The 16,879-nt window shown below is 38.0% G+C and overlaps 1 non-coding gene across 1 annotated transcript; it reads right to left on the bottom strand.

Annotated features, from left to right (window-relative positions):
• Window positions 1-2,806: 2,806 nt before the first annotated feature.
• LOC140822307 (small nucleolar RNA R71) lies at window positions 2,807-2,914 on the bottom strand. Its single transcript, XR_012115942.1, has one exon. It is a non-coding gene; the product is annotated as a small nucleolar RNA R71 (small nucleolar RNA).
• Between the last annotated feature and the right edge of the window lie 13,965 nt (window positions 2,915-16,879).

Below are 16,879 nucleotides of genomic sequence, written 5' to 3'. Positions count from 1 at the left end.
TGTATCAATGAACCATTGAGGGTCACACAAGTGCTTACTTTTTAGATCCCGTTGAGAAGTAAAAATAGTTCAATGTGTTGAACGACTTATAAAGGAGTTTATAAGCGTAAGGAAAAATAGAAGTATGACTTCTATAAGGAGAATGTAACTTTTAATTTGAGGAAATGTTTCTAAATTAAAAGTTGGCCGTACAAATAATGTATTTGAAAATTGTGATTTTCATAAACATTATTATGGACTAAATTAAATTAATTCAAGTGTTGAATTAATTAAACACTAGTGGACCTAGTAGAGTCCAAATAATTAAATTAATTCAAGTGTTGGATTAATTAAACAACATTGGGCCTTGTAGAGCCCAATTAGAAATAATTATTAAACTACTGGGCTTGAGTAAAATCAAGTAAGGTTTAATTGGTCACAAATTTGTTTGAGACAATTAAACTAAAGTCCATGGGTCTTGTGATTGTTACAAGCCCAAATAGAATGTGCATGGGGAGGTGGATAGTTGGGAGACAACTTTTTCTTTGTCCAAGACATGACATGCTTTTGGGACAACACAACTACTTTTTCCACAACTAAGAAAAGTCTCCCCTTCTCTCCTAGAACACCTCCATGGCCGAAATTTTGAAGTCTCATTCTCCACCATTTTTGTTTCTTCAATTGTTGATGAAAGCACACAATTCTCAAAGAAAAATGCTCTAAATTTTCTAGGATCTACCTTTGATAAGTGCAATTTATTGTACTTTTATTACTTGTTTTTAACTTGGAATTTTGTGATTCTTGAGCAGGTTTTATTTGATATGTTGTTGTTTTTGTTATTGTAGTTTGGAAGCTTAGAAACGAGAGTTTGGAATGATAAAGTGATGAATTAGAAGGTGCAAGTGATAAAGATACACGAAGCACTACTGCACCCGCGCCACACCAAGCGCCGCGGCCGCACTACCTGCCGAGAAGACAGCGCCCCCGCGCTGCTTACATGAGCGCCCCCGCGCCAACTGCCGAGGCATGACCGCACCCGCGGTCATGCAAGCGCCGCACCCGCGCTGTCAACTCTGCAGCAAGAGATTTTTATGCGAAAGGACACCGCACCCACGGTCCTTATACTGCTGCACCCGCGGTCATGCACAAACACCATTCCGGAAATTAAGAAACTTTGTGGACTTTGAACAAAAGAAGGGGAAAATGGTGTGCTACGTGTTGTATCTTGTCTAGAGTATAAAAGGGTCTCTTTATTATCATCTAGGGTATGGAGAGAAGCTAGAAAAGGGTGGAGGCTACAAAGAAAAGGATTGAAGATCAAGAAGATCATCATCAACAAGTTCTTGCACATCTTTGGACAAAAACTTCATACACTCCAAAACTCTTGTTCTAAGTTCTTTCTTTCTTTATTTTTACTTTTATTTTGATATGTCTTGTTTAATATTTATGTGTTGTTGTTTTATTTTCATTATTATGAACTAAATCTTAATTCTAGAGGTATGATGGAACAAAACTAGAAACCATGTGTTGAGATTCATGATTTATGCTATATAAGTTGTCTTTATTGTTTATTTGTGTTTTTCCAATCTTAATGCTTTCATTTTATTGGCCATATCTTGAATGATTTGTATGTTATAAATTATCACTTGAAAAAGGAAATTTATAATCAAGAAAGGGAAAAATACATCGATGGTATTGATATAGTTCGAGAGGACATATTTTGCTATTGAAGCTATAAAAAGAATTTAGTGCTTGTTGTTGTATTATTTAATTATTGATTGTCGACGGAGACGTTGCAATCTTTTGTTAGATAATTAGTATCTACTTAGCACTCGAGAGAGGGAGTAGATAATTATAGAATTCTTGGTTAATGAATAAGAAGGACAATTATAATATAGCTACACACAATAGCACATGGTGGATAGTTGAGTGAAGTCGGACCTCTAGATCTTTTATTCCATTGTTAAACTCTGTTTGGTATTAAAATTAAATTTATTTTCAATTCAGTTATTGGTATGAACAAATCTGTTATTTGATTATTCTAAATAAAATCGAGACTATTCTAATTACAAGCATTAGTATAAATTTAGAAATTACATTCCTCGTGGGATCGATACTTGTACTTAAATTACATTTTACTATAACTTGACGCCGTGCGCTTGCGAGCATTAAAGAAAACACGCAACAAGTTTTTGGCGCCGTTGCCGGGGAGTGTAAAATTTGAATTTATATTAGTACTGTTATCAATAGTCTAGATTTTAATTTAGAGCTATTTTTATTATACTACATTAAACACTGATTTGTTTATTGTTTTTGTTTGACAGTGCATGCGAAGATCGCAAAATCTTGACTTGCTTATCTTTGATCCTGAAATTGAAAGAACCACAAGAAGATTAAGAAAGGCAAGAAGAGAAGAGATTCGAGCAATGGCTGAAAACAGAGACAATGAAAATCCACCCCCTGCAATACCCATCCGAGATCATTTTAGGCCGGTATTGAATGCTCATTATTCTGGTATAGCACGAGGAACGATTAATGCAAACAACTTTGAGCTCAAACCTGCATTGATAAACATGGTTCAACAGAATCAGTTTGGAGGAGCAGCTACTGCAGATCCTCATTTACATCTCAGAACATTCCTTGAAATTACTGACACGGTAAAAATAAATGGTGTTTCTGATGATATAATTCGATTGCGTTTGTTTCCTTTTTCTCTTAGGGACCAAGCAAGAGGATGGCTCCAATCGCTTCCTTTGGGGAATATCACTACATGGCAGGATTTAGCAACTAAGTTTCTTGCAAAATATTTCCCACCTGCAAAGTCTGCACAGTTAAAAATCGAGATAAGTACTTTTAGGCAGACTGATTTTGAGCAACTATATGAAGCATGGGAACGGTATAAGGAATTGTTGAGGAGATGTCCAAACCATGGTTTTGAAGATTGGGTACAGATTGAATTATTTTACAATGGTTTGAATGGACAGACAAGAGGCACTGTTGATGCAGCAGCTGGTGGCACGATATTTGCCAAATCACCCGATCAAGCATATGATTTGCTTGAACAGATGACCATTAACAGTTATCAGTGGCCGACTGAAAGATCAGGAGTGAAGAAGCAAGCTGGAATTTATGCCATAGATCCTATTACATCACTCACAGCTCAAGTTTCAGCTTTAACAACTCAAATTGCAGCAATGAACAAGGCTAGTTCATCAGAGGTTGAAAATGCATCTGTTGTCACCGAAGAACCACATATTCCTGATGAGGCTCATTATATCAACAATAGGAATTTTGGTGGATACGGAGGATATCGAGGTAACCCCCCTCTAACACGTATCATCCTGGTTTGAGAAATCATGAAAATTTTTCATATGCTAATAATAAGAATGTGTTGAATCCTCCACCGGGGTTCAATACATCAAAGGGGGAGGGAAAGCCTTCATTTGAAGATTTGGTAGGTACATTTGTTGCTGAGTCTGGAAAAATGATGGCGAGAACTGAATCTCGTCTTGACAATATGGAGACTCACATGGGAAACATGGGTGCTACAATGAAATCTTTGGAAACGCAAATCGGACAGTTGGCCAACGCTCTAAAAGATCAGAACAAGGGGCAATTTCCCAGTAACACAGAAGTGAATCCAAAGGAGCAATGCAAAGCTGTGACTTTGAGGAGTGGAAAAGAACTTGATGGTAAAAATTCCAATGATAAGGATGAAAAGGAGGTGACTGTTGAAGAAGTCGAAACTGAGGAATCCAAGGTTGAAGTTGAAGTTGAAAAACCTCCGGTATTTCAACCAATACTTCCATATCCACAGAGGTTTAAAAAAAAGAAATTGGATGAGCAATTTGCCAAATTTTTGGAGATCTTCAAGAAGATTCACATCAACATTCCATTTGCTGATGCGTTAGAACAAATGCCAAACTATGCAAAGTTCATAAAAGATGTGATGTCAAAGAAGAGAAAGTTGCATGAGTTTGAGACAGTGAAATTGACAGAAGAGTGTAGCGCCATACTTCAAAGGAAACTACCACAGAAACTCAAAGATCCAGGGAGTTTTACTATCCCTTGTGTTATTGGTGGTTCTAGAATAAATAAAGCTTTATGTGATTTGGGTGCCAGTATTAATTTAATGCCTTTTTCCATTTACAGGACTTTAGAGCTTGGCGAGGTGAAGCCTAGCACTATTACCTTGCAGCTGGCGGATAGATCACTTACATATCCACGGGGTATAGTGGAGGATGTTCTGGTAAAGGTAGACAAATTTATATTTCCTGCTGATTTTGTCATTCTAGATATGGAAGAAGACCAGGACACCCCACTTATCTTTGGAAGGCCATTTTTGGCCACTGGAAAAGCTTTGATCGATGTGCACAAGGGTGAGCTTACATTGAGAGTAGGTGGAGAAGAAGTCATGTTCAACATCTACAACACAATCAAGGAACCAAATGAGGTAAGTACTTGTAATAGTATTGATGTAATTGATTCATGTGTATCTCATGTTGGTGCAGGTAGATTGACGAAAGATTCTTTGGAAAGATGCTTGTTGGAATCGGCGTCTATATTGGATGAAGATGATTGGGACGTGCAAGAAGAGTTACTTGCTCTCGATACATTGCCTAAAGAAAAGATTGATGTGCATAATGTAGAACTACTTGAAGATGCAATTATAGAGGTACCAAAAGTATCCCCTGAATTGAAGGAACTTCCAAGTCACCTCTGTTATGCATTTTTAGGTGAAAATTCAACATATCCGGTAATTATCTCTTCTTTTCTTACTTGTACTGAAAAAGAAAAATTGTTGAGGGTGTTGAGAGAATTTAAATCTGCTCTGGGATGGACAATTGCTGATATAAGGGGAATTAGCCCTACTGTTTGTATGCATAAAATTTTGATGCAGGAATCATATTCACCTTATGTTGATCATCAGAGAAGGCTTAATCCTGCAATGAAAGAGGTTGTAAGGGCTGAAGTGTTAAAATTGTTAAATGCTGGTGTTATTTATGCTATTTCTGATAGCTCATGGGTTTCACCAGTACAAGTAGTGCCTAAGAAGGGAGGAATAACTGTAGTGAAAAATGAGAACAATGAATTGATTTCAACTCGCCCAGTGACTGGTTGGCGAGTATGCATAGACTACAGGAAATTGAATGATGCTACTAGGAAAGATCATTTCCCACTTCCATTTATTGACCAGATGCTTGATAGAGTTGGTGGTTATCATTATTATTGTTTTCTAGATGGTTATTCAGGTTACAATCAGATTGTCATAGCACCGGAGGATCAGGAGAAGACTACCTTCACTTGCCCTTACGGTACATTTGCTTTCAGGAGAATGCCATTGGACTATGCAATGCACCTGCTACTTTTCAGAGGTGTATGATGACCATATTTTCTGACATAGTTGAGGAAATAATGGAGGTTTTTATGGATGACATTTCTTTATTTGGTACATCTTTTGATCATTGTTTGCAAAATTTAATGCTTGTTTTGCAGAGATGTCAGGATAAGAATCTAGTTCTGAATTGGGAAAAATGTCACTTCATGGTTCCAGAAGGTATTGTGCTTGGCCACAAAATTTCAGCTAAAGGAATAGAAGTTGACAGGGCCAAAGTTGTGGCAATTGAAAATCTTCCACCGCCAAAGAATGTGAAAGGAATCCGAAGTTTCTTGGGACATGCCGGGTTTTATCGTCGTTATATTAAAGATTTCTCTAAAATTACTAGACCTTTATGTAATTTGTTAGAGAAAGATTCGACATTTATTTTTGATGATAATTGCTTGCAGGCATTTAACAAGATCAAGGCAGCACTGATTTCAGCACCCATCATGATAGTACCTGATTGGAAGGAGCCATTTGAGCTCATGTGTGATGCTAGCGACTATGCTGTAGGAGCAGCATTGGGACAAAGGAAAGACAAGATGTTTAAAGCCATCTACTATGCAAGTCGTACACTCAATGCAGCCCAACAGAATTAAACAACTACTGAAAAAGAGATGCTAGCAGTGGTGTTTGCATTCGACAAATTCAGAACATATCTCATAGGCACAAAGGTAACGGTTTTCACTGACCATGCAGCTCTTCGTTACTTGTTTGCAAAAAAGGATGCAAAGCCCAGATTGATACGATGGATACTCCTACTTCAAGAATTTGACTTTGAAGTCAAAGATAAGAAAGGTTGTGAGAACCAGGTGGCTGATCACCTGTCACGACTAGAGCTGGAAGAACGAACTGAAGGAGGAGCTATCAACGAATCATTCCCAGATGAGAAACTTTTCAAGGTAAGGGATACATATCCGTGGTTTGCAGATATAGCTAATTTCCTTGCTGCAGGAGAATTGCCTTCAGATTTAACGTATCATCAAAAGAAGAAATTTCTTCATGATGCCAAGTTTTACTTGTGGGATGATCCATTCTTGTTCAAGAGATGCGCTGATCAGATAATCAGACGATGTGTAGCTGAGGAAGAAGCAGGTATGATTCTAGAGCAATGTCATTCTTCACCTTACGGTGGACACTTTAGAGCATCTAGAACAGCAGCTAAAGTCTTACAGTCAGGTTTCTATTGGCCTAATTTATTTAAAGACAGTTATACTTTAGTCAAGTCATGTGATAAATGCCAAAGAGTTGGCAAGCATTTCTAGACGACATGAACTTCCACTAACAAATATTTTGGAGGTGGAACTCTTTGATGTATGGGGTATTGATTTTATGGGTCCTTTCCCATCTTCGTTTGGTCAATCATACATTTTACTTGCTGTCGATTATGTGTCAAAATGGGTGGAAGCAATTGCCACCGCAACTAATGATGCTCGAGTTGTTGTTAAGTTTGTCCACAGGAACATCTTCACGAGATTTGGAACGCCTAGAGCCATTATCAGTGATGAAGGTACACATTTCTGTAACAAAATTTTTAATTCACTATTGGCCAAGTATGATGTGAAGCACAGGGTGACACTGGCATACCACCCGCAAGCTAATGGGCAAGCAGAAATATCCAACCGGAAGATTAAGCAAATATTGGAAAAGACAGTGAAAACAAACCGGAAGGATTGGGCAATCAAGCTAGATGACGCTTTATGGGCATACAGGACTGCATACAAGACACCTATCGGGATGTCACCTTATAGGTTGGTCTTTGGGAAAGCTTGTCATTTACCTTTGGAACTGGAGCACAAGGCATTTTGGGCTATCAAAAAGCTCAATTTTGACATGGGAGCATCGGGCGAGCAACGACTGTTGCAGTTGAATGAGATGAACGAATTCAGGAATGATGCATACGAGAATGCCAAGATATACAAAGAAAATACCAAGAGATGGCACGACAAGCAGATTCTTCGACGAGAATTTGAAGCAGGACAACAGGTGTTATTATTCAATTCTCGACTGAGGTTGTTTCCTGGTAAGTTAAAATCCAGATGGTCTGGCCCATTCACAGTAGAAAAAGTGTACCCACATGGTGCAATTGAACTAAAATGCAAAATGGCGAAACATTCAAAGTCAATGGTCAGAGGGTCAAGCATTATTTTGGCAATGAAGTGCGGCAAATGGACAACATACCGTTGCGAGAATCAAAATAGACTGAAGAAAGTCAGGCTGATGACGTTAAACCAAGCGCTTATTGGGAGGCAACCCAAATTTTTGTTTCTATTGCATTTTGATTTCAGTGTTGATTTTATTTTTTGTATCATGTTTTTGTGTTGTTGTATATATTTTTTTATATAATGTATGATTTTATCTTCCAAATTTAATGAATCCTAATTGTTTTCTTTTCAGGACTGATAATTTTAGAAGAAAATTCGAAGCAGGAGTGCACCCGCAGCACAAAGACAGTGCACCCGCGGTCATGCAGTGTCGAGAAATGCTAGGAAATGCCGAACAGACAGCGCACCCGCGGTAATAACATGCAGCGCACCCGCGCTAATCTGCCGAACGCACAGCGCTACCCGCACTCCTTAGCATACCGCCCCCGCGCTGATTCGCATGGAAAAATGCAAGGGCTGCCGAACATGTACCGCACCCGCGCTACACCTAATGCCGCACCCGCGCTGCCTTTTCGAACATACACCGCACCTGCGGTGCTTACACTACCGCACCCGCGGTCTCACGTTTTTAAGACAGATTTGGGCATTCATCAACCATTACCGAAAACATTCTCAAAAACACCCACTTCCACTTTCGAAATCCCTACTCAAAATTCAACTCATACACCAAATTCTTGTTCTTCTTTCAACAAATTCATCACTACAACCTAAAAATCTTCAATTATTCTATCAAATTTCTCATTCCTTTCCATCAAATTCAAAATCAAACCTAGGGTTTGAAAAGGGGGTTCGAAAATCTCTTCAAGATTTGAGTGGAGCTTTGAATTAATTCTTCAAGAAACATTTAAACACACTCAAGGTGAGGCAATTCATTGCATATTTGTTGGAAAATTCGAGATTGTTGGTGTTAGTGGCTATAGAAGGAAATTATTGGTGAATACATTCTTCATTTTGGGGATATTGTACATTGATTGTTGTGTATATTGTTGTGTTGTGGATATTGTTTGTATTGAGTTTGGGGGAGTAAAAAAAATCATTGAATTGTGAGAATTGGGTTGAAGTAAAGTTGGTGTTTGCAAGGTGTTTGACAAAATGCCACTAAAAAGAAAGTCATCAAAGGGTGCTTCATCATCATCACAAGTGAACTATGATGCGAGTCGATTTATGACGAGAGGGCGGAGGAACAATACGGGAAAATATTGAATAGAAGCATAATCAAGGAGAGGGGTTTTGATATGAGCTTCCCTGATACTGAAATTGGGAGGATGCTTACTGCTAGACAGTGGGAAGAATTTGGCAGACAGCCACAGGATGCTGTCATATCACTGGTGAGAGAGTTCTACGCTAACCTTAAGGTTAGATATGATCGATTGACAGTTTTTGTTCGAGGTAAACAGGTAGCATATGATGCACATACAATCAACACGATATATGGCTTCCCTCAAATCATGCACGACGAGTATGAAGAATACCGAAATGAGCATGTTGATTATAACAATATTCTTCAAACAATATGTATACAGGGAGCCGAATGGCGAATGCGAGACGATGTGCACTTGAGCTTAGCAAAGTCTGATCTGAAGACTGTTGCTAAAAATTGGTATTCATTCATTGCTGCCAGAATAAAGCCAACCGAACACACAACCACTGTCATTAAGGAGAGGGCCATCCTCATATTTTGCATTATGACAGGGAAGACAGTTGATCTCGGTCGATTGCTTCAGAATTCCATTTTAGACTATGCAAGAGGTAACTCTCCAAGTGGACTTCTCCACCCCTCTCTCATAACTGTTTTATGCCAACGTGCGGGGGTTACTTGGGCGACGAGTGAAGAGTTGCTGAGGCCTAAGAATGATATTGTGGTAATTCAACCATATGGGGGCATCAGAAATGACCAAGCTGCAGCACATAGAGCTGAAAGGGAATTCAATCGGAGAGCTGCAGAGAGACGTGACCAAGCCCAAGCTCAAGAGCCACAGCCGCAGCAAAGGCATAGGAGAAATAGGTTGAATCAGTTGGAAGAGGATATGAGGGTACAACGCCAAGAGATGGATGCTTTTTGGTATAGGACCGATACATTCATGGATTACATGATGGATTTCACTTCGGTGTTGGCTCAGCAGTTCCCTTCTGCTTCCACTTCTGGACATCCATTTCCACCTCCTCCACAGTGGCCACCTGTCTACCAACCGCCAGAGTTCCAACCACCCCACCATGATGACGATGACGAGGATGATGGCAATGACCACTGACGGTCGTTGCCCAGTGTATGTGCATTTTCCAATTTATCATGCCTATTTACATCGAGGACGATGCACATGTTTAAGTTTGGGGGAGTTATTTTATTTTATCTTTGTGTGTTTTGTTTTAATTTATTTAGAGTGTTTATTTGTTTATTTGCTTTTGTGTGTTTATTTACTTAGTGTATTTTTGTGTGTTTAATTTTTTTGGTTTATTTTGTGTGTTTGTAGTATTTTAGTCATGAAATGTTTAATGAATTGGCCAATGATGAAATTTTTTTTAGAAAAGCAATGTCATGCATCAAATTCATGTTAATTAACCACTTTGAAAATTTAGAGAATAATCATGAAATTTGGTGAGTTTGAGACTTAAAATTTCTATAAAACTTTGTGATTTTTATTTGACATTGAAATAAAATTTTTGCAAACATATAAATGATTTAGGCAATCTTTGAATTCATTTGGGCCATGTATATTATTCATAAACATTCATTTGAAGTCCTTTTGAGCCTATATGAGAAAAGAGTTGTGTTTTTGAAATTCCTTGGAAGCCAAGCACATTTCTTTTAAATATATGTATTTGTTTGATGCATTGAGACATCATTTTCAAGATGATTAGAATTATACTCTTTTGATGGTGAATTGAGATTTTGTCTAGAACTATCCAAACATCACTCGAGGCGAAATACGGACAAATTATGATTTAGGAATGATTTAGGTGATTTTTGGATCGATTGAGCCTTTCAAGCTACCAAATAAATTAATTTATCATTTGTTACCTCTTTGAACTTATATGAATTTGAATGGCACACTTAAATATGTGTAAAAGACCCCATTCAAATATTTTTTTCAAGAATCCCACAATTACCAACCTTTTGAATATCTTATATAATTAATTCCTACCTTCTCAAGGGAGTAAGAATTCGAAAGAAATTAATTTTCTCCTACAAAAGAAAAATGAATAATGATACATTGTTGAAGATTGGAGAAAAAAAGGGGAGAAAAAGAGATGAGATGAATAAAGAAAAGAAAAAAAAAATGGAGATCAAAAGAAATAATGGAGTTGGAAAAAAGAGAAGAAATTCAATTTATTCCCTTATTTGAACTCCTAAACTTTATTTGTAGCTATGAACCGAGGCCTAACATTATAACCATTGAAAATCCTATTAACCTAGTCATAGTTGTCCAATATACTAGTGGAGAGTGATTGGGAGGATCTAGCCTATGGACAATCGATAAACACTGTCATTGAGTAAGAATTTTGATTAATTTTTCACACACCTCATTGCATCAAACATTTATTGGGTATCCCTTTCTTGAATAAATATTGATTTGAACCCAATCTTTACCTAAAAAGACCTTGTGATATGTGTTTGTAAAAATTTGACATCAATTGAGAATGATTTGATACATGGTTGAAGAGATTTGAAGTTAGAGAACGAACCAATCACATGATTTTATCTGGATGAACAAGTGGTTGAATTGATTTGAATAGTAAATGCATGATGGATTTTGAATTTATATTGAGGCCAAGTTCTTTAAAATATTTCATGACTTGTTTGTTGGTTTGTTTTTGTTGTTTTGTTTTGCTCGGGACTAGCAAAATCTTAAGTTTGGGGGAGTTTGATAAGTGCAATTTATTGTACTTTTATTACTTGTTTTTAACTTGGAATTTTGTGATTCTTGAGCAGGTTTTATTTGATATGTTGTTGTTTTTGTTATTGTAGTTTGGAAGCTTAGAAACGAGAGTTTGGAATGATAAAGTGATGAATTAGAAGATGCAAGGGATAAAGATACACGAAGCACTACTGCACCCGCGCCACACCAAGCGCCGCGGCCGCACTACCTGCCGAGAAGACAGCGCCCCCGCGCTGCTTACATGAGCGCCCCCGCGCCAACTGCCGAGGCATGACCGCACCCGCGGTCATGCAAGCGCCGCACCCGCGCTGTCAACTCTGCAGCAAGAGATTTTTATGCGAAAGGACACCGCACCCGCGGTCCTTATACTGCTGCACCCGCGGTCATGCACAAACACCATTCCGGAAATTAAGAAACTTTGTGGACTTTGAACAAAAGAAGGGGAAAATGGTGTGCTACGTGATGTATCTTGTCTAGAGTATAAAAGGGTCTCTTTATTATCATCTAGGGTATGGAGAGAAGCTAGAAAAGGGTGGAGGCTACAAAGAAAAGGATTGAAGATCAAGAAGATCATCTCCAACAAGTTCTTGCACATCTTTGGACAAAAACTTCATACACTCCAAAACTCTTGTTCTAAGTTCTTTCTTTCTTTATTTTTACTTTTATTTTGATATGTCTTGTTTAATATTTATGTGTTGTTGTTTTATTTTCATTATTATGAACTAAATCTTAATTCTAGAGGTATGATGGAACAAAACTAGAAACCATGTGTTGAGATTCATGATTTATGCTATATAAGTTGTCTTTATTGTTTATTTGTGTTTTTCCAATCTTAATGCTTTCATTTTATTGGCCATATCTTGAATGATTTGTATGTTATAAATTATCACTTGAAAAAGGAAATTTATAATCAAGAAAGGGAAAAATACATCGATGGTATTGATATAGTTCGAGAGGACATATTTTGCTATTGAAGCTATAAAAAGAATTTAGTGCTTGTTGTTGTATTATTTAATTATTGATTGTCGACGGAGACGTTGCAATCTTTTGTTAGATAATTAGTATCTACTTAGCACTCGAGAGAGGGAGTAGATAATTATAGAATTCTTTGTTAATGAATAAGAAGAACAATTATAATATAGCTACACACAATAGCACATGGTGGATAGTTGAGTGAAGTCGGACCTCTAGATCTTTTATTCCATTGTTAAACTCTGTTTGGTATTAAAATTAAATTTATTTTCAATTCAGTTATTGGTATGAACAAATCTGTTATTTGATTATTTTAAATAAAATCGAGACTATTCTAATTACAAGCATTAGTATAAATTTAGAAATTACATTCCTCGTGGGATCGATACTTGTACTTAAATTACATTTTACTATAACTTGACGCCGTGCGCTTGCGAGCATTAAAGAAAACACGCAACAACCTTGTTAGTGGTGGACCTAATTTGAAGAAAGGAGTCCAAAAGAAAGGTAAAGCTTGTAGATTGTCTACCTTCAAGAGCTAATTTGTTTACAACTAAGTTGGATCCGACATCAATCCTTTGTGATTGATAGGTAAAATTTCTAAACACCCTATGTATGACATTTCATGTTTTTCGTATATGCTACACATTAGTACATTAGGGTGCTCGATTCTTGTCTTGAAAAACAAATTTTTAAACTTCCGTTGCGCATTAGCTCACCTTAATCGATCCTCTTTCAAGTGGTATCATGAGCTAAGGATACTAGTTTGTGTAGTTTATACAAGATATTATATTGAGGTCGATTTCTAACCGCATGAGATGATTTGTTGCAACGAATTCAAGGCCGGATTGGGGCGGGTTTTGGGCAGCAATTTGCTGCCATTTCGGGTAGCTTGGGCTGCCGGAGGGGCTGCCCGAACAGCCACTTATGTTTTAATAAAAAAAATATTTTAGTTGGCCGGAATCTGGCGACGGAGCTCCCGCGACGGCGATGACGACTAGGGTTTCCAAAAGTGTTTTGGATTATCAAAGTGTCACGGGCCTTGATGTTGTTGGGCACTTAGATGGCTAACATATTTGTGAAATTTAAATGGGCCAAAATGTTTTTGGTGAAAAATGATTTTTTGGGCCCTTAAGTTTAAATTTACAAAAGTTGCAAATATTTTCTCATGAAATAAATAATGTAAGTTGGACTTTAATTATTTATAGTAAATGATGATTTACAAGAAATTCGGTTATAAATAAATTAATTAGAAAGTAGACAAAAGAGTTTGTATACTTTGTTAATTTAGTTTATAATCGTGACGGTTAGTGATTGGATCAAGATATATAATATTGGATCAATTAAATATTGTGATAATTAATTGATGGTTTATGATATGTGATATTATGCATGAAGGATAATCAAAAGTCCAAGCCCAATTTGCTAGGTGTATGCTAGTATATTTTGTGTTGAATGATTGTATTAATTATCAAATTTAAAGTGGGCTTGGTTTATGGCCCGTTCCTACCCCATGAGATGTATCCCTATTTGCCATGGATATTTATTTGTAAATATTAGTATAGTGGAAGATCAAGATTGGAAGATGGTGGCCTTGATGATTATGAATATCGAAGACATGTAAATATTGGAAGCTTATGTAATAGTTGCATTTGCATCCCTTGCATTTCCCTAGGATTGGACCTAGGCCCGTGCTTAGCTCACACGGACCATTATTTTTGGGGCGATTGATCATCCTTGTTTTGTTTACTGTTTATAATATATTCATGATATGTTATAAATAATGAGTATGTGCGTTATTATTATGATAATGACAAAGTTGCATGAATTCGGCAAACATACGATCAAACATGGCGAGCTTTTAAATAAAATTAATGATGAGACTTTTCAAAATTAAAAACCCTCGTTTTGAATAAGATTCAAAATTAATATCAAGCCCGAAAAGGGGAATTATAAATTTGTTTATAATTTCCATGTCTTCCATCGACAATGGGTGCATGATGAACGATACCCGTGCTCGGGGCTCGGCTCATATTATTGGGGGGCCCTGGGTGCCGAAAAGCTGTGACATCCATTGACATGGTGATGTGAACTACGTGGAACTCCCATTATTTTGGCTCATATTATTGAGGGAACTCATGGCGACCGTCCATTAAGATTCAACATCGATGGGTAAGGCTTGACACGTAAAGATGAACGAAGTCATATTATTGGGTCCTAATCAAACGTGAGACAAAAGTTTACGTAGCAGGTTGCATGGAGATGCAATTGGAAACTACCTTTTAGGAATTGTGATTGACTGATATTATTCGGGATCATAATTCACTAATTGGACCTTGCGTACCTACTGAGGAAAGGAGTTTCTCATTTTCACTAGAGGGTAGTAAAAGATGTCAAAACAGTGGGAGTAAACATTTATAAAGTAAAAGTTCATACTTTATATCTTACTAAATATTTTAAAATAGTCATTAACATTTATCTGTTTTACTTTTCAACACTTTTTGACAATGTCTTCGATTCGCAATCTGCTATCTGTAATTCTCGACAACCATGTATTAACCAGACCTAACTACCTCAATTGGCTAAGAAATCTGGAAATCGTCTTGAATTCGGAAAGGATAGCGTATACACTTACTAAGTCGTCCCCTGTTGAGGCTCCGACTGACTGCACTCCTGAGGAATTGCAGACTTACAAGGAATGGTGTGACCATGACTTGAAAGCTAAAGTGTTATATGCAGGCTTCTATGAATGATGGGAAGTCGGTTCTTTATGTGGATTCTTCATCTGGTACGAAGATTGGTCCACATGGGAAGGGAAAAAAACGTTCTTTCCAACGTCCCAAGAAGAACGTGCCCTTGAAGAGGCAATCTCCGAGTCCCGCTGTGGCAGCCATACCAGTAACGGCTGACAAGACTGTTGACATATGTCATCACTGTAAGAAGCCTGGACATTGGAGGCACAATTGCAGGGAATATCTTGCGCATAAGAGTTCTGGAAACGGTATGTTCTATATTGAAGTAAACATTTCAATTAACTCTACTCCTTGGGTATTGGATACCGGTTGTGACTCACATCTCTGTAATGAGTTACAGGTGATGGGAATTGTAACGATCATGGGCCATTAGGCTGAACCAACAAAGGCCTTGGTCCATACCCACACACCACTACTTGTCATGGGTCGTTATGAAGGTCAGCATGGGCCTCGGCCCATGCCCATGCACTGCGACTCACAGAATATCCCACTCCTGGAAAGTGGTTCCTTTCGCCTTCGCCAACACTTAAACCCAGGACCTCCAGGCTTAAGTACCTAGATTCCGAAGTGTTGGTACCAGTTGACCTAGATTACAAAAAAAGGCGCCATCCTGCAATTCCAAAAGTATCTTAGGGAGAATGGGATTCTCTCGCAGTGGACTCCGCCCGCTACACTGCAGTTGAATGGTGTTTCGGAGCGTCGTAACCGGACTTTGATGGACATGGTTCGGTCTATGATGGGGTTCACGGAGTTGCCGCCATCCTTTTGGGGATATGCGCTTGAGACAGCGGCACTGTTGTTGAAAAATGTCCATTCAAAGGCAGTTGACAAGACACCATATGAGATATGGATGGGTAAGCCACCCAAATATTCTTATCTTAGAATATGGGGATGCCCTACTTATGTGAAGCAGGGTGGGAGATAAATTGGATAGTCGATCCATTTTATGTTACTTTGTGGGATATCCAAAGAATTCGGTTGGATACTATTTCTATCATCCCCAAGAAACAAAAGTGTTTGTTTCTAGGAATGCAACCTTTTGGAAAAGGAATTTTTATTGGATAGAAAAGGGGAGATGATAGAACTCGAAGAGGTTGAGAGACGCCCACAATTGTAGAACCCACACCCGTAGAGCCAAGAGAGGAGATACAAGCTCCTAGAAGATCCGAGAAAGTCTCGATACCACCTATGAGGTATGGTCTAATTCTTGAAGAGGGTCATGATGAACCTAACCATGGATGTGATCCAAGGACCTTCAAGGAAGCGTTATTTGATGCCGATTCATCCAAGTGGCTTGAAGCAATGGAATCTGAGATGAATTCCATGCATTCGAACCAAGTGTGGAATCTCGTGGATCCACCTGAGGAAATTGTTCCCATAGGGTGTAAATGGATTTACAAGAGGAAACTTGGGGCGGATGGGAAGGTATGACCTTCAAGGCGCGATTGGTAGCAAAAGGATATACTCAAAGACAAGGAGTTGACTTTGAGGAAACCTTTTCTCCAGTTGCGATGAAGTCCATAAGGATATTGCTAGCCATAGCTGCATGGTATGACTATAAGATATGGCAGATGGATGTCAAAACAGCCTTTCTTAATGGGGATATTAAGGAAGAGATTTACATGTCTCAACCTAAAGGGTTTACATCTGTCGGAAGTAAGCATATGGTATGCAAACTTCAGAGATCTATTTATGGTCTAAAGCAGGCATCTAAGAGTTGGAACCTTAGATTCGATAGTACAATCAAAGAGT

This window comes from Primulina eburnea, unplaced genomic scaffold (genome assembly GCF_022965805.1).
Source record: "Primulina eburnea isolate SZY01 unplaced genomic scaffold, ASM2296580v1 ctg751_ERROPOS8832219+, whole genome shotgun sequence".
NCBI lineage: Eukaryota > Viridiplantae > Streptophyta > Magnoliopsida > Lamiales > Gesneriaceae > Primulina > Primulina eburnea.
This window is presented reverse-complemented; position numbering and strand designations above follow the sequence as displayed.